The following is a 6,310-nucleotide window of genomic DNA, read 5'->3' on the forward strand; positions in this document are numbered from 1 at the left end:
TCGATCGTCTTCTAGCCAGAATAGAGCAGATGTACACTATGTTAGACTCCCATGTGCAGCACACGGCGGACCAGTTTGCATATGTCCAGGGTCAGATCATAGCCTTATCATCTCAGATCGATGATTTTTCCGTTGACTAGGGTTCAGACTCTGAGTCCGACCATTTCTAGCCCTTTGGCCATTCCGGTCAAAAAATGGGAGAAAATTTTGAGGGGGAGCTTGCATAGTTAGGGGGAGCATATCTTAGGGCTTAGAACATTGGTTCATTTAGGCGGTTTACCTTTGTTTATTTTAGCTTTTTATAACAGTTGGTTTACTGCTTTCATTTAAAGCTTTAGTACTTTGTTTTAATTTCAGTTTATATTCAGTAATCGTTGTTTACCTTATTGCTTTGTAGCATTTTTTTGTGCTTTTAAGATATTACTAATATGTCTTAAGTACCTCACACTTGTACCTTAGTAGGATCTTGTATCCTAAATGCATATACTTCGTGTATTTTGCATTGGTTATGTGTTGGACATACAATTGATCCTTGTGAGTGATCTTCATTGCATTGCATGTCCGGATCATCATTTACTTGTTAAATGTTCATTGTAGTCATTCTTTAATGACTGTTGTTGTATGATCAAAATATGCTTACATATTTATATTATGTTTACAAACTTGATTGCATTTTACTTGCTCATATACGTACCATGTATTCAACTTGTCATAAGCTTAATGAAAGTTTTGTTTGCGTGCAAGTGTTTCAGGTTACAGGTATATACGTGCAAGTGCTTCACAGCTTCTAGATTAGGTGTGAGTGAGTTTTGCCACTGTTCCCAAACTCACATTTAAGTCTAGAGTCTGTTTTAGGGGTTTTGTCACGGAATAGCCAAAGGGAGAGATTATAAAATTGTAATTTACAACTATGTGTTTTGTTGACTTTTATTCTGTGCCAAATTTGATTGCAATTTTATTCAATCTTTTATACCCTGTATTTATTGTGGGATTTAATTGTAAGGGTTGTGTGATAGAGAGAGAGTGTGAAGACTCAAGTAATTGAAGACAGAAGAGTTTTCGCAGGTAGCTCGCGACTAAGCATCCTGCGAAATGATACATGTGCCCTGCACATGATTGGAATGCGAAGAGTCAGGACAAATGGAGACAGCTGTGTTTCGCGAGTAGCTCGTGGGTAAGGCCTTCCCGCGAGACACTCCCGAAACACTCTGTTTTGCCAAACTATGCTCTCTGATACACACTTTCTGTACCCACACTATATATATCCACATTACCCACAAAAGTTGAGAAGTGCTTTAGAGAGAAAACCCTAGCCACAAACTTTGACAGTTACCCACAATTGCTTATGGATTTTCCTTAACTCCTACCTCTCCATTTCCATATCATTTAGAGGTTGATAGCCCAAACACTTACCACACCCTTTCAGAGTGTCAAGTGAGGTTTTGGTGCTGCTAGGAAGTATTGGAAGAAGCCAAGGATGGTAGATGCAACATGGTGCTTTTTACGGGATCCGAAGAGCTAGACAAGACACGGTTCTAAGAAGCCTTGTTGGAGTAGGAGCTTGGAGGGCTTAGGTACATCTGGTAGATTAGGCTTGGATGGTCTCTTGCTAACCCATGTATCCCAACTGATTGTCTAGTGGATCGATTACCGCTTGGAGGGCAGCGAGAGGTTTTTCGCCTAGTTCTTCGGTTTCCTCTTCGATTTCACATCGGCGTGTTATCTTGTGTTTGCATTCTTCGTCCCTACTCTTTTACCTTTCAATTGAGCCGTAAATTTAATTTGAGGGTCTAAATAGCTCTTGTGTTTTCACACATTTTCGAGCATTCAAAGGAGATGGCCTTAAAATTATGGTATACCCTAAGATATTATGGGATAAAAGAAAAGAAGTTCTCCTATATAAGAGGCTTGTCCCTAAATCCAAATGCATATCTTAACTTGAAAGATTTAAAAGACCATAGCTTAATTGTTATCATTTGCCCAAGTGGAGAAAGCCCTATTGAAAAAGAAGACTTTGTGCCTAAGGTAACAAATATGCTATGGACTTAGCATCCAACATCCTTCAAATCCAAAAATGAAACTCCCTAATCTTGGGTCTCTTCATAGACTTTGAGAGGAAGGCTACAATGTATTCTAGCAAGAGGGCTATTTAAAAAATAATAATAAAATGATGAATAAAAATGAAAAGTCCAAAGTTGATGAATATATTGTAAGCCAATTTTTGAGACAAAGGGTTGAAAATTTCTAAATTCATTATAATGAAAGCCCATGAGAGTAAGATGAGAGCTTTATTGTAAATGGACCAAAGCCCAATGAAACGAGGGGCAAAAATCCATGAGAAGGAAGGGAGTGATATTGTAATTAGGCCTTTGATAGGCCAAGAATGTATTGACCCCTTGTGATAAATTACCCAATTGATTTAGCCAAGTTAATTAATTAATTCAATTAACATGCAAAATGCATGATAGCACAAATAAATCACTAATTAACTAAATGCAGCAGAAATTAAATGGACACGGTGTGTTTGTTTACGAATGGGGAAAACCTACATAGCAAAAACCCCACTGGGTGATTTTAAGGTCACCGCTCTTAAGAATCTACTATTATCAAAACAAGCGGTTACAAGTAAAGGAATCCCAGTACCTTATACCAACTTACAGTTTAATCCTTTCCCCAATACCCAATTGGACTTGTTCTGTAGTGATAATCTCTCATTTTCAATGCACGGCTCCCAGTACATGACTAACCAATATATGCGCGGATCCCAGTACGTGACTTAATCATCAACAAGAGAAAGATGATGGCCACAAAGTTCTTTAGTTTATTACACGATGATAATCACGAAGTTCCTTGGTCACAAAACCATATGGTGTATAAACACAACAACTTCTTCAAGAGAAAGATGAATTAAGGAAAATTCTGTCTCCGATCACAATTTGCATGAAAAAAACTTTGCTTCACACTTTGCGCAACCTTTAACGGCCCTTAAAATAATCCTTATATATGTTTAGGGTTGTGAGAAAAGAAAGCCCAAAGATATACACACGGATTGGATGAAAATCAGCTCTGAAAAATTGAATTTCATAAACCTTGATAGATAGCTTATCTATCGAGCTAGCTGTCAAGCATCTTCAGCAGCTTTTAAACCTCGATAGATACCAGCTATCGAGCTAGCTGTCGAGCTTTAAAAACCAGTACTTTTTCACTTGTTTCTTGGACAGATTTGCATGACTTTAACACTTAATCTGAAACCTTGTTCCTTGAAGTATTAAAGACATCCTAGATCTACCCAATTACAAGTAAAGTGCATTTTGTCAAAAGATTGGCCAATTCTAATTTGACATATGTTCCTCACATCAAATCACATATGTCCTAACAATCTCCCCCTTTGGCAACCGTGATAAAACCACAACAAACAAATGAACATATGAGAGAAGTCATAAATCGCTCAACTCATATTCACTTGTTGAATACAATAAAATCTATCCTAACACAAACTCTTGAAAAACTTTGCAAGAAGAGAGTTTATGGCAAGTAGACTTTAACAACTTGTATTTCTTAAACACTTTAAATAAAACTCATCAAGGCATCTTTATGTGAAACAGAAATAATAGATTGCATACACTTAATAAGAAGTATGTGCATAAAAAAAAAAAAAAAAACAACACATGTAAGGGTAGGTGAAAGAAACATACATCAACATATAAAGAAAATAAATACAATGTATGTCAATAATGGTCACAAGACCCATGTACAAGAATAAATGTATCTAAAGTAGAGAAAAGAAAAAGATACATATAATCCTCACTACATCCTTCAGATATCAACACTCCTCCTAACAAAATGGTCCTATACTAACTTTCCCCCTAAGAATGACTACTCTCATATCCAAAACTACTTCCCCTTTTTGTCACGAGTGACAAAGGGTAAGAGTGTCAAGTAGACATCTTATCTGTATCGAAAGAGCTAGCATCTCCATCATCATCATCCTCGGAAGTATCATCATCATCACCATCATCATCATCAACGTCATCCTCAAAAGCCACTGGAGGAGGTGGAGGAGAAGTCTCAGGAGCAAAGCCACCCATGGCCGCTTGCCGTCGTGCTATACAATCGACATGAATGTTCACATGATAAAACTCAGTAGAGAGTGTATCAAGGCGAGCATCCATGCGTTGAAACTACGTCATGATGTCTTTGAGAGTCACATTGCCCATAGAAGAAGAGGGAGCGGATGTGGATGGAGTAGATCGAGATGGAGTCGAACGAGAGAGAGGAGCTGCTAACCCAAATTGCCTTGACCTAAACTGCGCCTCGCTACATTTAACGGTAGCATAGTCTATGGCACAAATAAAAGAAAAGTGGTCAAGCGTTGAAGTCAAAAGAATGAAGGGACTCCATCATCTTCCTCAAGATTGCACGTCCAGCGGAAGGGGAGTTGAAACCAAATTATACAAACTTCAACAAATTGATGCTATAAATGTTAAAAAACGTTCAAGACATGATTCATGTGCCAAGCCCATGAATCCTAAAGGGGAAAAATTGGAAACATGTGGTTTGGAGGGCATAAAAGGATTTCCAACGGAACCCTCTGAAGTGGGCTTAAACTTTGACACCTGGCTTGGGGTGTTGAATCCTACTTCCTAGGGTCCAAATCTTAGTTGCAGCATTAGGATTCGCTCTTGATACACGCCTCAATCACATTCATTAAGCTCAGCCCCAGAAAACATGGCATTTAATGCAAAGAACTCTAAAATCCCATCATTACCCAAAGAAGCAAGGTAGCCCCAAAAGCAAATCTCCCATTTTTAGGCCAAATCCAGGTTATTAATTCAGCTGTCTGGCTCCCTTGAATTAGAGCTACATTTTTTGGATTCTTGTTAATTAATGTTTCTCTAAAAACTCTATTATAAAAGCATAAGCATCTTAGCCCACAAACTAGTAGCTACTCCCTCTGAAACCCCTGGTCTATTTGCCATTTTGCTAGTAGTTTAGCTCTCTTTAAGCTCACTACTCATCCCCTTCAGCCCACATTCATCTAACCTCAGACATTCTTCCCTCCCCCCCCCCCCCCCCACCTTTACACAATCACAGCTCAAAAACGTCCTCCAACTGGTCACAAATAGCCCATTACTCACAAAAAGTTTCAATCTCAATATTAATCCTATCCCACTCACTCAAAACAGCCTACATTCACCACATTCACCTCATTCATGCCTTATGCACATATACTCACCAAAATCTTAGCTTAATACTTGCTACACTAAGCTGGGGATCTTTCTCTCCCTTCATTCCATTCTATTTTTCCTTTTTTATTTGTAACTATGGAGCCTTTAATCCCTGTTTATTATTATGATGAAGGCCATAATGTTTTGGAAATTATGGAAGTTCTCCCTCATGTTAACTTAATAATAATAAGAAAAAAAAAAAGATTTTTACCATGTAAACACATTTATTAACCTGAAATTACCCTACTGCTGGAGATAATACCGTACCACTAGAGGACTGATTTAAACTATCGGACTAGGACCATTAATGTACTAATTAAGTATTGTAACGTGTTTTTCATTAGGCTTTTGTTACTGTTTTGTCATGTGCAGCCTTTGTTTCTTACTTGGATAGGCTTTGTCATCACACTGAAAGCCTTTGGGTATCATCTCAAGAGCTCATAGTCTAGTTTCGGCTTGGCTTCCCAACATCTTAGATAAAGGCATCAATTTCTCCCTCGACAAATGTATAATAATGTATTGGGATATAATTTATTAATAAGGCTAGAGTGCAATTATATTTATATAGTGGTATTAAATATAATTAATAGTAATTTTGGGTTTATCAAGAGTTGACAGAAAGGCCCAAAACCCATTAGAGTTAGTTTCTTATTTGTCCCTTTTGGTCCCTCTCCAAGCCACATACTAAAACCCAATTGGAATGGCCCTAAAGGCTTGCCCAATTAGATAATCAGTTATATCTAAGGAAAGAAACATACATAATTTTGTATTGAATTAAATGGTGTGTATGTGAGTGTAAACCACTCTCTTATTCTCCCTTGAACATATACATATAAACTGATTGAGAGACTACACTTCTTGGGCATAAGTGGAATTAGAGTGAAGATTAAAAGTGTTCCCAAGTACTTCTAATCTTTGGTTTTGAATTTCACTGCACCAAGATATGTTCTCTTATTCTTAAATTCTGAAATTTACATAGTACATGTTATCGATTGCGAATGAAGTAGATCTGTTAATTTTCTGCTGCGTATGATTTGTATGCGATACAAACCATGTTTCTCCAAAATAGTTGGCCCTCCGTG

The sequence above is a fragment of the Quercus lobata genome, chromosome 2, assembly GCF_001633185.2.
Source record: "Quercus lobata isolate SW786 chromosome 2, ValleyOak3.0 Primary Assembly, whole genome shotgun sequence".
Classification (NCBI taxonomy): Eukaryota; Viridiplantae; Streptophyta; class Magnoliopsida; order Fagales; family Fagaceae; genus Quercus; species Quercus lobata.